General features: G+C 39.4%; 1 long non-coding RNA gene across 1 annotated transcript; it reads left to right on the plus strand.

Annotated features, from left to right (window-relative positions):
- Positions 1–13,786: 13,786 nt before the first annotated feature.
- Positions 13,787–17,881, plus strand: LOC134619389 (uncharacterized). Its single transcript, XR_010091971.1, has 5 exons — positions 13,787–13,962; positions 15,089–15,193; positions 15,953–16,110; positions 16,533–16,591; positions 17,568–17,881. It is a non-coding gene; the product is annotated as an uncharacterized LOC134619389 (long non-coding RNA).
- Positions 17,882–19,991: the final 2,110 nt, after the last annotated feature.

Below are 19,991 nucleotides of genomic sequence, written 5' to 3' on the forward strand. Positions count from 1 at the left end.
CTGTGTGAGCGTCACCTGAAAGCGCCTAAAAAGTTATTTTTAAAGAGGGAAATTGCTTTGGAGTTACTGAATGTCACTGACTCGCAGTCACCAGTCACCGAAAGTTTAAGAAAAATAATCAATTAATAAAATACTAATAAATAAAAATGAGCACCTGCCTCTTCAGTCAGCTGCCTTCAAGTGTTTGTATTTTAAATGCAAAGTCTGTACATCTTACCTTTATTAACAATGCTGAAGATAACGATCCTTTTCTTATTTCTTCTATTTCAGCCTTTATAATCGTCACTGAGGTTTGTCTCAGCCGGTGTAAGAGGTAAGTGTGCCGCTTTTCTGCTGCCGGTGTAGTTGCTCGGATGACCCTCCGGTCTGTCCGGAGAAAGAACAAAACATAAGTCGCAAACACCGACAGCTGCAGACGCGTCTGAGAAATCGCTGCAGTTCTTCTAAACGAGTAAAAGTGAAGCAACTCGGAGCAATAACGGGCAAAAGTCAATAAAAATTAGGATCAATGTTAAACTGGCATATTTCATCCTTAAATTACTTACCTGTATTAACTGAAGAAGATTTATACCCGGATCCTTCTAATTCAAGGATTCACTACTACTTGGCAGTGAAACAGGTTGGATTATAAATCTCCAACAAAATGTGAAAGACGAAGAAGAATCTGATGCTAATGTACAAACACACCAAGTAGGAATGCGCTTCTCTCTGTGTACGATCCTTTTTTATATATATATATATATATCTCTGTTTTTTGTTTTTTTGCTCAGACGTCACCTGCAAGACCCGCCTATCATACGCGACGGCCTGTCATGCTCCTTCGCGCTACGTCATTTGGACCTACATGAATCCATCCTGCCTTGTTCAGGCTGCTGGTGTGATGCGGTGTGTTCTTGGCACACTTTGGACCACTTAGTACCAAATAAGCACAATTTAAACACCACAGCCATACCCGAGTATTCTTGCTGACCATCTCCATCCTACGGTGTATTCATCTCCTGATGACAGCTTTATACATCGGGGAACCCAAACAACCTCTGGCGAAGCGGATGGCACAACACAGAAGAGCTACCTCATCAGGCCAGGACTCTGCAGTCTATTCACACCTACAGGCCAGTGGACACTCTTTCAATGATGAGGATGTACACATCCTGGACAGGGAAGAACGCTGGTTTGAGCGCAGAGTCAAGGAGGCCATTTACATGAAAAGGGAAAGACCATCTCTGAATCGAGGCCTAAGGGTACATCTATGTCTCGTATGCAAAATTAAATGTCCACAAACTGACTAACCTACGGCTGTTAAAGTCTTTTAATTATATTTTGTTAATCATAGAGCACCACGCGAGTAACCTTTCCTTTCCTGCCAGATTAAGAGCTCACATTTTTGTAGGATCTGGTTCCACTGGAGGTGCATCAGTGAAACATCCACTGAGTGTCTGGGGTTTCAGTTTTAAAATTTTTTACTTCAATTTTTACTACAAGAATTTCTTAGCTTCTACATCATGTCATCATCCAGGAATGGGGGGGTAACACGCCGATAAAGAGGACCAGCTCTTTCCTGGACAGTCCCATAGACTGCATAGTGATGGTGGGTGAGAGGAGGATGTTAGCCAAGCTGACATCTATTATGGACAACAGCTAGACTAACAGGTTGTCTATTATGAGCCTGCAGAGGCCCTGAGCAGCTCTGTTAGCAGCACTGTTACAGCACAGAGGGCTAAAGTGCAGCAGCTAAACTGTACAATACAGACATGTAATCAGGGCTGTGCAGAGATGTCCGAAGGGGAGGGTGCTTAGAGTTAAAAAGGGGCACATAGGACCAGGCTGAATAACGACAACCCACATTAATCAAGAATCTAATATGGAATCGCATCATACTATATCACTGTCATCAGGTGGGGACAATGCAAATGTAGCCTATGTTTTACCAGAATTTCGTGTATTCGTGTATTTTCTTTAAACCCTGTGTGTGTGTGTGTGTGTGTGTGTGTGTGTGTGTGTGTGTGTGTGTGTGTGTGTGTGTGTGTGTGTGTGTGTGCGCGCGCGCGCGCGCGGGCGCGCTAAGGCAGTGGAGAAAAGCACAAAAGGGGGCAGGTGCTAGTTTTTAGCCTCGACTCTGTCAGTGCGCCCCAGGGTGGGTGTGGCTACAATGTAGCTTGCCATCACCAGTGTGTGAATGGGTGGATGACTGGAAGCGCTTTTGGGGTCCTTAGGGACTATTAAAGCGCTATATATATATACAGGCCATTTACCATAACAGACATTGGAAAGACTTCCATTTGACTCTTTAAATGTATTAAAATAAAAATAAAATGTTAAATTTTACAAATTGTGCTGCAACTTAATTTGTTTATTATTTTTAGGTGATCGTCTGTCTGTGGCACCCAGGAAGACCGTATAACTGCATCTCTACAAACTTGCATTGCAGTAGCTGCTCACATACTTATGTGTAATCCACAAATTAGGCATACTGGTCAGAAGTAGATGCAAATGAATCTGCCCAGGCATCATTAAATGTATTTTCTTCAGATATTTTTCTTTTCTTACATTTCTCCATACTTGTCCTAGGTGGGGTTGTAAGTCTCGGTAAATGGTATACCGGCTTCCAAGAGTGTGACGCTTATTTTGAGCGACGAAAAATAATAAAATATAATTTTGTTTTTATATTTCAAGATCACAATAATCTTCCAATCTAGGACCACAAGTTAAAAAAGAACTAACACAAATAAAATACACTTAAGTTAAATTATTTATGTTTGCAAACCACGCAGAGCCGAAGTATGAAGAGCCGCAGGTAGTCGACCCCTGGGTTAATCCAAGTTATTGGGAGAGAATATTGGTTTTGTTTTATCAAATATCAATATTATTTTATTATCAAATTTGGTTACTTTGGTCATTCAAATCTGGCTTCCCCATCGCTCGCTCACTGTTTGTTTTTTTAAACGGATAGATACAGCTTTAGAAAATCTAAGAGCTCTATTGAAGGACTCTGCAGGTTAAAAATCAATGTGGGAAATAGTAACAAGGAAAGGTAGCCTTTAATTATTTATTTTAATGAATTCATTATCGAACTTTAAACAACATCAACAATGTTTAATATGTGAAGGCACTGCTGGATGCTGAAGGCCCGACGTTCCCAGCTCTGCATGGAGGCTGTGCGAACACAGGTCACTGATGGTCTTGGTCACTCAGGACTGTGAATCCAGTTTCTGAAGAACTCCATCATCATTGTCTGGAGGAATATCGCAGCAAGGTTCTCTCTGTCACAGTAAAGGATCACGGCCAGTCCGCGAGTCTCGTCGTAGACGAGGTGGTAACGAAACGACTAACCAACACGCAGGACATACAACGGAGTGGCAACTTCACCGTGTCCATCCATTTCGGCTTCAAGTCTGTCAGAAGGAAGAACAAATGAGTCAGCTGCAGCAACTATCGTTAAACGCTGTAACTTATCAGAGCTCTATCCGTTTGATAGCTGCTGATTCATAACAATAACAGTCTTTATAAATCTGCACCGGTAATCGGGTTACCCAAGGCTTGTATGTGCGAATGTTTGCTTGTGAGAGCAGCTAGCCGGAGTTCAAAGGAGCTGGCCTCGCAGCCCGTCAAGGAATGCGCTGGAAGCAAGGAACCAGGTTTCGTAAGATTTGAGTTTCAAACTTTATATAAATTTTGAAACTAAAATCCAGTCTTTACTGGTATTGAGCTAATTTTTTAAAGCTGTTTTTTTTTAATTTGGAAAAATCTGTTAACACAATCATTATGAACAAGCTTTAAAAAAAAACAATGTTGAAACTGTGAGGTCTACATGCTGTGAGTCAACTGCCTTAAAGATTAAAAGATTCAAGATTCAAAGTGTTTATTGTCATGTGTACAGAAGAAATGGCATTTCTCTGTGCAATGAAATTCTTCCTTTGCTGTCCATACACAAATGCCAAGTTAGGTGAAGGAACAAGATAAATAAGGATAAAAATAAGACAAGACATTAAGATAAGTAAAGAGTAAAAGGAAAGCGCACGGAGATTCACTGCAACGACTGAACATTGAAGGGAACACCCTGTGTGAGGAAATTGCACACACACAACGTTTCACACTCACACCTAGTAAGATGCATGTCTTTGGACGGTGGGAGGAAGCCAGAGCACACGGAGGGACCCCACGCAGGGACCCCACGCAAACACGACACAGAAAGACGCCGGCCTGATGGTGGAATTGAACTCAGGACCTTCTTGCTGTGCCACAACAGTGCTAACCACCGTGCCACCGTGCTGCCCTTGCCCTACATCAAGGGCGTAGATTTGGTTTTGGCATTGGTGGGGACGGGTGTTTCAACCACCGAACCCCGCCCGGTTCCTTTTTTTTCCCTTTTCATCTTTGCTTCTTGATAAAAAAGGAGAACTATACTTGCCTACATATGCTATTCTATATGCTATTAAAGCATTTAAAATTACAATTCATAGTTTTATATGTGAATTATATAATGTTAAATTACTATTAAACAAATGACTGACTAAGTATTTTAGACTTTAGTTTACTTCAGCCACATTCCATACACACGTGTGTGTGTGTGTGTGTGTGTGTGTGTGTGTGTGTGTGTGTGTGTGTGTGTGTGTGTGTGTGTGTGTGTGTGGCCTACTAAGGCAGTGGAAATAGCGCAAAACGGGCAGGGGCTAATATTGATTGATTTTTTTAATGGCTTGGGAAAGCTATAAAAACTGCATTTTAGTCATAAACTTTATATAAAGTTTGAGTGCAATATTTAGCGGTGTAAATAAGTAGGCAAAGCGAAAAAACAAGTCAAAGATCTCAGCTCAGCTCTCATGGCTGAAGGCTTGGACGGATTTTCATGATGGCAAAGTCAATATAACCAATATGACTTTGTCTTGACGTTTGTTAATAGGAACCGCTAACTGACACAAACTCTTTCACAGTGCTCGGCTTGTTGTTTATTAATTGATCTTTTGTACTGTTGACACTTGGATTGCAGCTGGTGTGATAACTGTTCTTCCTATACTTTTATTTTAATTTCTAATCTTCCTGCAAGAAAAGTTAGTTTCATGTCATTTTCTCTGTGTTAATTTATCTGCTGTGTCGCTGCGAGGGTGATCCCATTTCTCATTCCTGCTTCCTGGTTCATCTCTGCACACCTGAACTGGCGGCAGGTGTGTCAGAGGAAAACATACTTTCAGTGTTGATTAACGGATTAAATGTACGTATTTAAAATACAAATTATGAGTAACTGTATTTTATTACAGTTACCGTTTAAATGGGTGATAATTAGAATACAGTGACTTTGTTGAAATAAATGGAGTACACGGGAGTCATTTCCTGTTTTATATGTTAAGGCTATCCTCTCTCTAATTTCGGTAACTAAACGCATTGAAACCCAAACAATATTGTTGGCAGTTGCACAGCGGACCCTGAGCCAGCAGCGTACGGGCAGGGATGTATTAGAAATTCTGGCACCACTTCACAGTTTATGAAGAAAGGGATGGGCAAAATCTGAGTGTGCAGTGCAAACTCTGTTTGCCAGCAACCAAGCTGCTCTCAGAGCTCAAAAGACTCCAGCCTAAACAAACACCTGGAAGTAAGTTCTTTTAAGAAAAACTCAAGTTAGCCTCACTGCAACCTGTCCTGTACATATGCTCCACTCTCTCCCCTACTGCATGATCCCTCACAAATCCTGCAATGCCATTCCAAACAAATCACAGATGAGTCAAAGATCATATAAAAATTTCATCCCAAACAATTAACTAGTTCATAATAATCAAAAAGAGTTTGATAAGTTCACAAGTATGAACTGAGAGCCCAAAGAGTAATATTTGTTTGTGTCCTAGTCCCAGTCTAATGATCAAGTTCTCTCTGTTGAACTAACAACACTGAAATAACTTCAAAGAAAACATCCCACCTTTAAAAGCGACAAAGCCTCTAATTCACTGAAACAAATAAACATTAAAGGGAACTTGGTAAAGCAAAATCTGCATTTTTTAACAATGCTGAAGATAATGATCCTTTTCTTATTTCTTCTGGGACAGAGGTTTGCCTCAGCTGGTGTAATATGGAAGAAGTGCAGTGCAGTGACTGGAAAGTGTTTGTGAGATCTGGGAGTTGGAAAAGGAAGGAATGTAAGCGTATCACAGTTGAGAAAGCTGTGAAGGAAGGGGTGGATCTAGAAGGGTGGCATGGGGTGGCCTAAAATAATGTCTTGCCACCCCTAGTGCCACCCTAGTTTTGCATATGACAGTGCTGTTTATTGAAATAAGATAGCAGTAACACTTTGAGCAAGTAAGTGCAAACACTTGCGCGCTCACACTTACGCTTACTTACACTTGCGCGCTCTCGCTCCTGATATGGCCTATCAAGCAGTTGGGTATGATAGCAGGTCCAAATGACGGAGCGCACTCCTTCATTTCCAAATGAGGGAGCATGATAGGCGGTCCTTGAAGGAGCGAGAGCGCGCAAGTGTTTGCGGTCCGACCGCCATGGTTCTCTGTGTGAAAATGCTTTGTTGCTACAGAAATGCTCCTTTAAGCTGATCAGATGGCAACAGCAACTCAACTAATCAGCCATTACCCCCAAGGTTTGCATAAGAGAATCTCTTAAATCACAACACATCAAACCTGGAGGCAGATGGACCACAGTGGCATAACAACACACCAGGCGACACTCCTGTCAGCTCAAAAACAAGAAACTGAGGCTACAGTTCACCCAGGCTGACCAAAATGGGAGAAAAATGGACAAATACTGCCTGTTTGAATGAGTCTCAGTTTCTGCTGCAACATTCAGATGGTAGAGTCTGCAGTAAACAGCTTGAAAGCATGAATCCATCCTGCCTTGTTCAGGCTGCTGGTGTGATGCGGTGTGTTCTTGGCACACTTTGGACTACTTAGTACCAAATAAGCACAATTTAAACACCACAGCCATACCCGAGTCTTCTTGCTGACCATCTCCATCCTACGGTGTATTCATCTCCTGATGACAGCTTCCAGCAGGATAACACAACATGCTACAAACTCAAATCATCTCAAACTGGTTTCTTAACATGACAGTGAGTTGTGTTTTTGTGAGTGTGTGTTCATCAACTTCTCTTCATCCAGGCTTAGTATCAGTTTCAGCCGGTGGATGATTACGACTGCTGACCTTAAGATAACATCACAAAATTAATAAATACATTAAAAAAAAACAATATAATGTTTTTCCTGGTTTGTAAATCCAAATGGAGCAGCATCAGTTGCTTATGTTTGTGTCTTCCTTTTATATTTTATTTTCCCTTGCTGTAAGCGCTTGGTAACACCGAAATTTCTATTATTCTATTCTATCAACTTAAAATGTGTGTTTTGAAAGGTTTTTAAGAAAAAAAATAGGACAACATTACAAAAAAATCATGACCTTTTATTGTCTTGACGCATGCTCAATCATCCAGGTAAGGAAATCCATAAAAAAATGATTCTGTTCATCTGGACGTGGCGTTTTCAGTCGAAGAAATTCTACTAAGAGACTTCTTCAGTCTCAGCCAACTGCAGGTTTCCTGAACCCTGTAAACAGTAGATTCACATCATCACTTAAACTAGCACCACTGACAAACATCGGGCTATGAGGTCAGTTTTATGATCATTAATTTTCAAATTGTCATATTAAGGCCCTGAGTAAATGTAGTTATCCCAGCTGGACATTTGTCAAAGCTGGGAAGGCACCTAAAGAAAGCTCCAGGTGATCCAGGAGAGAAGGACAACTGCTTCCTTATCCTGTAAGTGTCAGGAGTATCAAAACAGCTGAGACATATTTTTTTCTAAACATCACATCTTGTGGCTTTTAAACCCCAAACACTATGTCAAAGATTGGCAGGTCCCCAACCCAAGCAGAGTAATGTAGTGTACACTGTTAAGTGCCAGGAGGATTGCCAGGATTTATACATCGGGGAAACCAAACAACCTCTGGCGAAGCGGATGGCACAACACAGAAGAGCTACCTCATCAGGCCAGGACTCTGCAGTCTATTCACACCTACAGGCCAGTGGACACTCTTTCAATGATGAGGATGTACACATCCTGGACAGGGAAGAACGCTGGTTTGAGCGCAGAGTCAAGGAGGCCATTTACATGAAAAGGGAAAGACCATCTCTGAATCGAGGAGGGGGCCTAAGGGTACATCTATGTCTCGTATGCAAAATTAAATGTCCACAAACTGACTAACCTACGGCTGTTAAAGTCTTTTAATTATATTTTGTTAATCATAGAGCACCACGCGAGTAACCTTTCCTTTCCTGCCAGATTAAGAGCTCACATTTTTGTAGGATCTGGTTCCACTGGAGGTGCATCAGTGAAACATCCACTGAGTGTCTGGGGTTTCAGTTTTAAAATTTTTTACTTCAATTTTTACTACAAGAATTTCTTAGCTTCTACATCATGTCATCATCCAGGAATGGGGGGGTAACACGCCGATAAAGAGGACCAGCTCTTTCCTGGACAGTCCCATAGACTGCATAGTGATGGTGGGTGAGAGGAGGATGTTAGCCAAGCTGATATCTATTATGGACAACAGCTAGACTAACAGGTTGTCTATTATGAGCCTGCAGAGGCCCTGAGCAGCTCTGTTAGCAGCACTGTTACAGCACAGAGGGCTAAAGTGCAGCAGCTAAACCAAGGGTGTCAAACTCAAATACACAGTGGGCCAAAATTCAAAACTGGAACAAAGTCGCGGGCTAACATTAATATTTATTGAAATATATTTATTCCTCCAGATATAAAGAATTAATCTTTTCTTATGGACTCAAACATGTTTTGCTGAAAAACTGAATATGGAACAAGCAAAGCTTAATACTAAACAAAATATATATTAGCTGTATTATACCAGTAGGCCAGCTCTAATAGTAATTTGGTATGGCTTCGCGGGCCAAATGTAATTAGGCTGCGGGCCTAATTACTGTTTGAATGAGTCTCAGTTTGTGCTGCAACATTCAGATGGTAGAGTCTGCAGTAAACAGCTTGAAAGCATGAATCCATCCTGCCTTGTTCATGCTGGTGGTGTGATGCTGTGGGGGATAAGTTATTGGCGCACTTTGTTAGTACCAAATAAGCACAATTTAAACACCACAGCCATACCCGAGTATTCTTGCTGACCATCTCCATCCTACGGTGTATTCATCTCCTGATGACAGCTTCCAGCAGGATAACACAACATGCTACAAACTCAAATCATCTCAAACTGGTTTCTTAACATGACAGTGAGTTGTGTTTTTGTGAGTGTGTGTTCATCAACTTCTCTTCATCCAGGCTTAGCATCAGATTCAGCCAGTGGATGATTACGACTGCTGACCTTGAGATGTCATCACAAAGTTAATAAATACATAAAAAATACAATATAATGTTTTACCCAGTGTGTAAATCCAAATGGAGCATCATCAACTTCAAAATGTGTGTTTTGGAGGGTTTTGTTTTTAAGAAGAAAAAAAAAAGAATAGGAAAAAAAAAGCTCAATCATCCAGGTAAGGAAATCCCCCAAAAATAGATTCTGCTCATCTGGACGTGGCGTTTTCAGTAGAAGAAATTCTGCTAAGTGACTTCTTCAGTCTCAGCGGACTCCAGGTTTCCTGAACCGCGTAAACAGTACTTTACATAATCACTTAAACTAGCACAAACAGCGGGCTATGAGGTCAGTGTTATGATCACTAATTTGCAAATTGTCATATTAATGCCCTGAGTAAATGTGGTTATCCCAGCTGGACATTTGTCAAAGCTGGGAAGCAGGGGCAATTCTAGGATCAGAGCTGTGGTAATGCTGAACACCCAGAGAGCTGCTCAGCCAGGCAAGATAAACTTTACTCGTCATGATGAGACTTCTTCCCTGTCTCTGTCAGTCCCTGCATCCCTAAATGTCTCCAGTTGTCCCGAGTTTTCTCTGACTGTCTCCTTGGTGCATTTAAACCCCTGTTCCTCCCTGTCCTCGTCATATGTTGTCTTCGTCTCCGTTATCAGTCATCATAATTTTACCATCTCTGTGCTCGCCTGCAAACTTCTTTCTTAAATAATAAGATTCTTAAATTCATCAAGTCTCTCTGTGCCTGGGTCCTCGTCACAACACATGACATCACCGTTTTGTACATATTAACACAATTTAATCCCCACATTTGTGAATGAAAAGCAAAACACTTTTTTTAAGTCTGTAACAAAATCATCAAATCTGATAAAGGTTATTTAAATGCTGCAAAAGAAGAATGGATTGGAATTTTTTTTAATGCATATTCTAACCTTAATTACTGCGGGAGAATAATGAATGATGCTCATAGTGAGTAAAAAGTAAACTGAGTGCATTTTTTTGGACAGATATTCACTTTAATGTGTATGTATAATATAATACAGATACATAAAAATACACTCCAAGAATAGAAGAATCCTGGAAATGTACAAAATATTAATTTAAAAAAAATTAGAAAAATGGAGGCAACTTTGCCTGTTATGGTCTGGGCGAGCCTGGGTAACTTTCCCCAGCATCAGCTCTCCTCCTCTGGGTGGAGCCCTTCCTGCCCCTCCCCGTTCCTCAGCTGCAGGCAATTATTCTGCCAGTATTTAGGAACAGAGCACACAATGAGTCTTCACCAGATCGTCTGCTTCTGCCGCCTCTGGATTCCGGACAGCAGCTGCTTAGTCCTTTTCAGACCAACTGCCATTTATACCTGCCTGCCTCCCTGCACACCTGTATTGGACTCAGCACTCGCCTGGACCTCGCCTCGTCTCCACCTCCAGCTAATCCCCGCCTGTCCATCCCTTTATGCCCACAGAGTATTCATCTCCTGATGACAGCTTCCAGCAGGATAACACAACATGTCACAAACTCAAATCGTCTTAAACTGGTTTCTGAACATGAAAGTGAGTTGTGTTTTTGTGAGTGTGTGTTTACAGCACTGAGCAGCTCCTTCAGTGGGAGACTGCGGCACCCACAGTGTGGGACGGAGAGATTTCGCAGGTCTTTCCTCCCCACTGCTGTCAGACTCCACAACAAAGACTTTAACTGATCAAACACACACATCCACACATGTGCAATAACACTAATGTGCAATAATCTTTTCTGGCATCGTTGTATTTTTACTCTGTTGTATATAGCATTTGTATTCTATTTTTATCTTATTGTATATTTTATTCTATTTTATTCTACTGTATATAGTATTTTATTTTATTCTATTCTGTACAGTTGTGTACGGTATTTATTCTTATTCTTATTGTATTCAAATTTTTTGCTTCATAACTTTTGCACTGTCCACTTCCTGCTGTGACAAAATAAATTTCCCAAATTTAAAATTAATTTAAAACAAATTTAAAACAAATTTTAATAAAGTTTATCTTATCTTATCTTTATCAACTTCTCTTCATCCAGGGTTAACATCGGATCCAACCAGTGGATGATTACGACTGCTGACCTTAAGATACCATCACAAAAGTAATAAATACATAATCAGATAGATAGATAGATATCATTAAACAACTTTAAGAATTTCCATTATATATAAAATAATGTATTTATGATGATTCAGTTTGTTTGCCTTTCAATTCAGTGCAAAGGAGAAAGTTTTTTAAATGTTTAAATTGTACAGATACAATATTTTTGCTGCTGTAAAATCAGCATTTTGTCATATTTGAAATATAAATCTAATATAGCTGTTCTTAATGTATTTTCTTTAAAACCCAATGTGTGTGTGTGTGTGAGAGAGAGAGAGAGAGAGAGAGAGAGAGAGAGAGAGAGATTCATTTGTAATTTTTACAGCTTGGGAAAACTGTAAAAACTGCATATTTAGTTATTGTTATAAATCTCCCTGTAACACCATTTTTGTGTTATTTTATCTGAAAATATTAAAAACTTAACATATGTCTTAAAACAAAAATGTACTTTTCATAATATTAATATGATTAAATTAATAAGAAGAGTTCCATTTGACTCTTAAAATTTATTATAAAAAAATATCTATTTTATATTTAAAATCATCTTAAAATATTATTGTACAAAATTGGCAGTAATTTAATTTGTTTAATAGTTTTAGCTGATCGTCTGTGGCACCCAGGAAGACCGTATAACAGCATCTCTACCAACTTGCATTGCAGTTTCTGGGCTCTCCAGCCTCTTCTGTTCCACATTTTATCTAATGCAGGAGAAATTATCTCCAAGAAAAGAAACTTGACCATCACACAGTGGAACAAATTCTCTTCTTAAATAAAAACCAAACAGGATCACCTTAAATGCATCACGTTTTTACTTTACAAGTTCATAAGCATTTTACCTTTCCAGTTCACAATCAGTTCTACCTCCTGGTCAAAATATGTATAAGAAAATTGGCCCAATATCATATTATTTATACACAGAGCTGTCTTTCTGTCCAGTGATTAATTGCATAATAGGTTCATGGAGGCAGGACCTCACAGCAGAAGCGTACTCCATAATGTGTTGTACATTATTATATGTATTTTTTTATGTATTGTATTTACCAACATCAAGAAGTCACAAGCAAAGAAAGACCACACCATGGCACATAAGCAAAGTTTATTGACCAAATTTATCTATTAAACAAATAGACATAACAATTTTTTCACCTCCCAACAAGCAAATTAACGGCGGCCCAATATCAGACAGAATTATGACCGTCAAAATGAAGCAGTTAATTTTGTAGATTCAAGCTGCTCTTCATATTTTTGGCCATCAGGCGTCACCAGAGGACTGTGTTGAAAGTCCCGCAGAGGCTGCGCAAACACACGTCACTGGTGATGGTTTTGGTCACTCAGGCCTGTGAATCCAGTTCCTGAAGAACTCTATCACCATCCTCTGCAGGAATATCGCAGCAAGCTTCTCTCTTTCACCATAAAGTATCACAGCCAGTCCGTCTGTCTGGTGGAAGATGAGATGGAAACGAAACCAGGAACACACACATAGGACATAGAGCGGAGTGGCATCTTCACCGTGTCCGTCCATTGCAGCTTCAAGTCTGTTAGAGGGAAGAGCAAATCACAAGTCACAGTCAGCGACAGCTGCAGACACGTCAAAGAAAACACTGTAGTACCTTTTAAACAAGTAAAACTGAAGGAAACTTGGAGCAGCTATCAGGCAAAAGTCAACCAAAATTAGGAACAACGTTAAACCAGTACATTTAATCCTTAAGTTAATTCCCTTTATTAAAGATCCTTCTGTTGCAAGGGTTCACTGCTACTTGAAACTGGTGCATTATAAATCTCCACCAGAATGCACTCAGAAAAATTATGGTTCTTAAATGGTTCTTCAGATGTCTTCATGGTTCTTTAAAGAACCATCATACGTCAAAGAACCTTTTTATTTTGTAGATGGTTCTTTAGCTATTACAAATGGTTCTTTAAAGAACAAAAGGTTCTTCATCCTTCAACACGTTCTCACTCCCAACTCGTCAAATGTGTGACGCATGGTCAGGCTCCCTCTGCTTCACTTATCGACGCGCAGGGTACCCCCCTGGCGTCGAGAATTGACGTGCAGGGTCCTCCTATTGAATACTATGCTGCTCCCTAAACGTTGTTTATTGACGACAAGAGATTTCCGCGGAAGAGCCTGTTGTTCGTATATTTATACATTTCCGAAATCACATTGTAGTGACGTGTACTGAACACAATATATTGTATAATGTAAACAACTACCTGAGAAACAGCAGATACAGCAGATAAATTAATTATAGGCAATTACTTTTGTATCGTTTATTGCATTTATGGAGGGAGAGGTGTATGCTGGGTAATGGCACAGCTAGCGACTGGGTGACTTTGTTCACCCGCTTCGGCTGTTATCAGTCCATACAATGGGCGTTATTAGCAGAAATCAGTCCCATCGATATGGTCCATCCACCTGCTAGATTGTTCAGAAGGTTGTTATCATCCATCCAGATGGAGGATCACTGACAGGAGCGTGGAAGACTCCAGAATCCACTCTGGCTGGAATCCGGTGGATACAGCAGTGTTACAGGTAAGACCATTTAAACGGACAGCATTTATAGAATGACTATTAAAAGTCAGCGAGTGTCAATAATGTTAATGTGGTTATGTTAGTAATACAGCGAGTGCTAATATAACAGCTTTAAGATGCATTTGTAGATATTATTACGTGTTTTACCGTCTTTATGGTGCTAGCTTAAAGTTACGGTGTAAACGTTAGCTTATATTGTAGTAAAGCTGTTACTGTTTAAACGATGTTAGCACAGAAATATTAGCTTCTGTCATGACTGATGAAGTTACTAATTAATAAAGTTTCCATTAAAGTGATTAATCGCAGCCACAGATTGACAGTAAATATCCCGATTAGCTTCAATGCATCTGTAATGAATATGTGCAAGTTTCAGTGCTTCGTTTAAACTGTATGATACTTATACTGACCCAGGGTCAGTGTAAAATACAATCCTAGCTGTGTGAACAAAGCCTGGCTCCTTTAATCCTGCATGACAAACCTCAGGCTGCAGGTTCTTATTACTCTTTCCTGCTGGCACACCTGTCACACCTGAGAGTCAGCTAGAAACTTACAGTGACGTGGACATCATGCAAAGACTGCCAGACTCTGTAATACTGTAAATGATCAGTGACTCAGGTTAACAGTAAACTTTAAACAGTTCCTCTGTGTCTCTGTGTGTGCTGAACATTTAGGATTGAGTCAGGCTGCATTGACTGTGGGACTTTTCTCTGTTAAAAGCAGGTTGAAGACGGCTCAGAAACATTTGAAGATTAAAATTTAGCATTATGGCGGCTGGTGGTTTGTAAAGCCTCTACTCAGCTGTATTTTTGTTACTAATTTATGTTTGTTGTTGTTTAACACAGATTTCAGAAGAGCAAAGATGAGCACTGTTGCTTAATCCTTAATAGTTTAAATGGATTGGAAATCAAAAAAATCCAGATTCTTCTTCCACAGAAGTTTCATTTGTCAGTGTGGGACTGCTGAGTCACCTGAAGAACTCATTTCATTCTCCACGATGTTGATTTACAGAAATGTTTCACAGGAACTGATTCCTCCCAAAGGGTGAACTAGTGTGTTTCCATAGATTATCTCTGTATGAATGTACTTCTTAAATGAAGGCAAGTGTTTGTCCTTTTTTGTTCCTCAGGTACAGTACGTGATATTAAGGGCAGGCGGTCAACACTGGGGGAAGACAAGAAGCAGACGTACTTCCAAGAGGGAGCTGCAGTGAGGACACAGCCTTGTCACTAAGGTCAGAGGTCAGAATCTGAAACAGCTCAGGTTTATATTCTAGGGGTTATAAAAAAAATTGAAATGTATTTATAAAGAAACCTTTAAATAATATTTCACATAATAGTCATAATTATGATTATTATTAGAAATATCAAACATTTAAGTGGATTTTCTGTTACACGTATTGTCTTAGCCCTGCAATAACTGGCAGCCTGTCTTTGTCCTGTATCAGCTGGGATAGGCTTCATCCTCCCGCGACCTTGAATTGGATACATGAATTATATTGAATTGTATTCCAATTATGTAATCTGATCATTTACAAACTCAAGGTATCCAATCAAAATGTAAGTAATAATGTTAAAAATGGGAAAGCAGAAATAAGTGTGACATGAATGTAAATGTGTTAGCTGACATAGAGGACAGCTACATGCAGTCTGAAAAACCTTTGTTGTCAAGTTTGCAGGTCCATCAGCACGAGACATTCTTACATAGAAGAGTCTGTTAAAGTCTCTAACTCAGTGAAGCATTATTGGTCCCGTCTGTTTGGATAAATATAGTAAACTGATGTATGTCCATTTATTGACACATTTTCTCAAGTGCTTATCCAGTTCAGGATCACAGTGGAGCTGCAGCTGGATATGTTCAGTAAAGAAAACTTACAAAGGTTAACAATAAACCTGCATCTCTGTATGCTGTTGTCCACAGGATGAGAAAATCAAACTGGAAGACTGTGGAACATGTTAATAAATGTTTGTGTTTATCCCTGTGTCTTTCACAGGAGGCGCTGAAAGGTTTCCCTAATAGTTCCTGGTGAATCAAAGCAGAACCATAAAGGTTGCTGGACTGCATGATGGCCTTACCCCTGAGCAGTCATCCTGTTAAAGGAGGAACCAGTTAGAAGCTGTTTTCAAAGTAGCTGAGCAGATTTCATCTCAAGTAAGCGATTAACTTTTTGTTTGTTTGTTCTGCCACTTAAAGAGCATTTAAGGACGTCTTTTGAGTGTCCAGTTGAATTAATTCTACTGGCTCTCATGGTCATTTGTGATTATGGACATATTTTTCATGTACATCAACCATTTAGTAAATTCTATCTATTTAGTAATATCTGTTAGCTATAAAATGTAATATAAATATAAAAATATCTAAATATCTCCTGCCCCTTATATTTTAATGATGTATGACCAGACGTCTGTTATCGTGTTACATAAGCATTCCTCACATATCAATGAGATACAATCCTACTGACACAGCAGAGGGATAACGACGGCTATTTAACATCGTTGCACAACACATTCGAGCTGCATGATGCAGACAAAGTGACTAAATCATCTTTTTGTGGTCTATTGTCTTCAAACCAGCAGACAAAGCCAATGGCAGAAGATGTTTGGAGAAGAACTTCAGGCCGTGTACTGACAAGGTATTTTTTTTCTTGTTATCAAAAGACATTTGGAATGACGGCTTCTACAACTGTGCTGATGTAACGCTTACAGTCTAAGAAGTCACAGTGTTGATATTCAACACAAAGAGAAAAGCTCACTTGTTTGAATTTATTTACAATCATAGTTTTTATAAATTCTGACTGTAAACAGCTTTTACAGCTTTGATATTGTTTGACACTCGATATCAGGTGATGGTATTTAATTTAAAGGTTTCTATGTCCCAATGAGCCATTTATACTGACCAGTGTCAGTTTGACTGTAACACATTCATTATTTAGATCCAGCATTTCTAAGAGAAATAACTGAATGTAAAAATGGCAGCCCTCAGACCAGGTTTAATTGATAGAGATATATGCATGCATTATGAAATTTATGTATCCCAGATCATTTTTATTCATCTTGTCCTGGCAGACCCACCCCTTTCTCCCAAGTTAACTGCAACCCAAAAGAACTAGTGGGGCTATTTACACACTCACAACCAGTGTGGGGTAAAAAGAGCCACCAAAAACCTGTCAGCCTGCACAGCTACAGATGTGCTAAAAGCTAAAAGAGTTAGAAGCTCTGCTTGTGGAGAAACCCTTGGAGAAACTTTCTAAGCCTAACAGAGAACAGGTACTCCTGCCCAAATAACATGATATAACCCCACATACAGCCCAGCCATAAAGTGAACCAAGTCATTTAGTTAAAGACAGCATGTCTTGCAGACCAAATGCATGTAACCAGCCTGCACCAACCTAACATTTCTTCCTCCTGAATTAAATGAATGAATGGATGAAAGTTAAATGACTACAAACCTAAAGCCACTAGTTCCCACACTGGAGTTCCCTGACACTGTGTTAACTGTACTGAGCTTATATCAACAGTTGTAACAGGCTAAGCTACGTGAGAGACTGCATTGAACGATTGTTTCTATCTTAATGGTTTCAGCTCATATGTTCTTTTTCCTTTCTGTAGATCAAAGCAGCTCGTGCTCTTTCTGCTTCCATTTTGATGGCAAGAAGAAGAAGAAGACTTCAGCGAAGTGGCGTTCATGGTCTCAGTGGACAGTCATGGTCACATACTGCATGTGGTTTTAAAAGCAACATGTCTGTTCACCACAACAATCGAGATGTGTAATATTAGTGCAGCTACAGTTTGTTCTTGAACATCAGTTCTGTTTTCTACTTTGACCACTTAGACCAAAAAAGTGTTGTTTTCAGATTCTTTCTTTTAAATCTGTAAAGCACCTGCTCATTTTTTATTACAATTAGTTTCACATAAATAGTAGTGTTTCCTTTATGGTCTTTTAATGCTTACACTAGACTGTACACGTCTACATTAGAGACATTTCTGTTATCTGTTTATGAGACTGGGCTGCTTGACTACAATTTGGAAATGGGTGCAAAATTGTGCTATTGTTTGTTATTTAATATGATTCAATTCAATTCAATAAAACTTTATTGATCCTGAAGGTTGACCCCGAGGGAAATTCGGGTTAAGGCCAACACAGGACGTGTCTGACTAAGCAAAGATTAATCTGATCCCATTTCTACCTGTCTCTACTGTTTCAACTGTAATTGGCAGGATATATATTTATTCCAGCTCTCATAGGGCAAAGGAATGACTCAGACGTGTCAAATGTTCTTTGACTTGATAAACAATTTGAAGTTCACAATTTTCTTACAAATAAAACTATAATGACAAACATGAACAGCTGTGGTTATTTCTGAGACATGATTTTTTTTGAATGTGTTCATATTTAGACAGTGTGCATCTGTATGCTGAAACTGTAATGGTGAACCTGAGGTGATGGTCAACACAAGACAAATATATATAAATATAAAACAATACTGAAGTAATGTCTTTACCCTGTGCAGCGTGTGGACGCTGTGCACACAATCACCTTAATCACTGTAGTAAACATGCACCGCTAGCTCACGTGACTGACTGTCTCCATGGTTACATCGTATATTATTAGCTATGCAAACAGCTTCCAAAGATACCGCCATAGCTCTCTGCAGCTGTAACACTTTCATGCTTTTATGTTTTTAAAGTCATGCTAGGCTGTTGCTATGGTGGTTGCTGTGGACTAGGGTGGACCGCGCGTCCAATTCCTGTTATTAGCTGTCCGCCGTAGGAAGGCTGCGTTCCGTTTAGAAGTAGCGGCAGTCTGCCGTAACTCGAACTCAAACCCTGCTTTGTTCTGTAATTAAAGGGCTTTTACAGCCGTTCATGACACACACGCACACACACATAAAGCACTTTGCCTCACCATGAGAATGCAACTTTACTAAAACCTTTAAAGTATCTGATATAGGATAGAAAAATGAAGCAATTTAATGATGAAGACTCTGGGTTCTGTAGTTCACGTTTTACAGTCCTGAATGACTCTCTGCACATCCAAATAATTTATTGAAGAGGAGTTTAGAATGCACTTTAAATTTAGACTGTTGCTGTTTAATTTTTTACATTGTTACTGTGTTATGTCATGATAAGGTTTACCTGCTGGGGGTTTGATGGATCAGCTGGACAATACAGTCAAAGACAGACTTCATTCATGATATGCAAGAATCCTAGTTGGATTTTTGTTTTCACTCATATTTTAGAACCAAATATTGAAAACAACTCCGACAGACTGGATACCTGGTCAGGGTGTACATTACCTTTCACTCAAGCATCCCAGGACAGAGCCCTGCCCCACCATGAGCCTGGGTGGATACGTGGTTATAATATAAAATGACTGATACTGAATATGAATATTTCATGAAAATCAAATTATAATATGAATTCCTAGGTGTTTGTTATATCCAGCAAGAGTAATATGTCAGACATATGTCTGAATTGCTAACCCTAACCCTAGCTCAACAGACCACAATGCCCTGGACTGTCACTATTATTACATGCTGTGAACATAAGTAGCTTTGATCACAGTTTATGTTGTAAAAGAGAAGGAATATTGAAAAAAAGATCTACATTGTGATATTATTTCTTCCAAACTGACCAGAAACATGCTTGTCAGACTCTCACAGCACAGGATCAGACTCACTGTGCATGACGGCTCAGGTCAATAATGTTTGTTAGATTGTCAGTTGTTTAGTATACTTCTGTACAGTTAGGGTCACCATCTCTGTTTCAGTATAATTAATATGCAGAAAACACTAAAAGTTGATTGTCTTCCAATATTCTAGCATAATTAAAAAACTTTGACTTTGTTAGTACATATTGTTACTGTCCTAATGCCAATATGATTCTTCATAACTCCTGCTTTGAAATACTGAGCTTTAAAATTGACCTGATGAAAGATAATTTACAGTGGCAGTCTGTCAGGATAATTCTGACTGTAAGATCACTGTATTAATCTGAATCCTTCTGAAATGTGCTGTGAATGAATGCTGATGC

The sequence above is a fragment of the Pelmatolapia mariae genome, linkage group LG3_W (assembly GCF_036321145.2).
Source record: "Pelmatolapia mariae isolate MD_Pm_ZW linkage group LG3_W, Pm_UMD_F_2, whole genome shotgun sequence".
Lineage (NCBI taxonomy): Eukaryota > Metazoa > Chordata > Actinopteri > Cichliformes > Cichlidae > Pelmatolapia > Pelmatolapia mariae.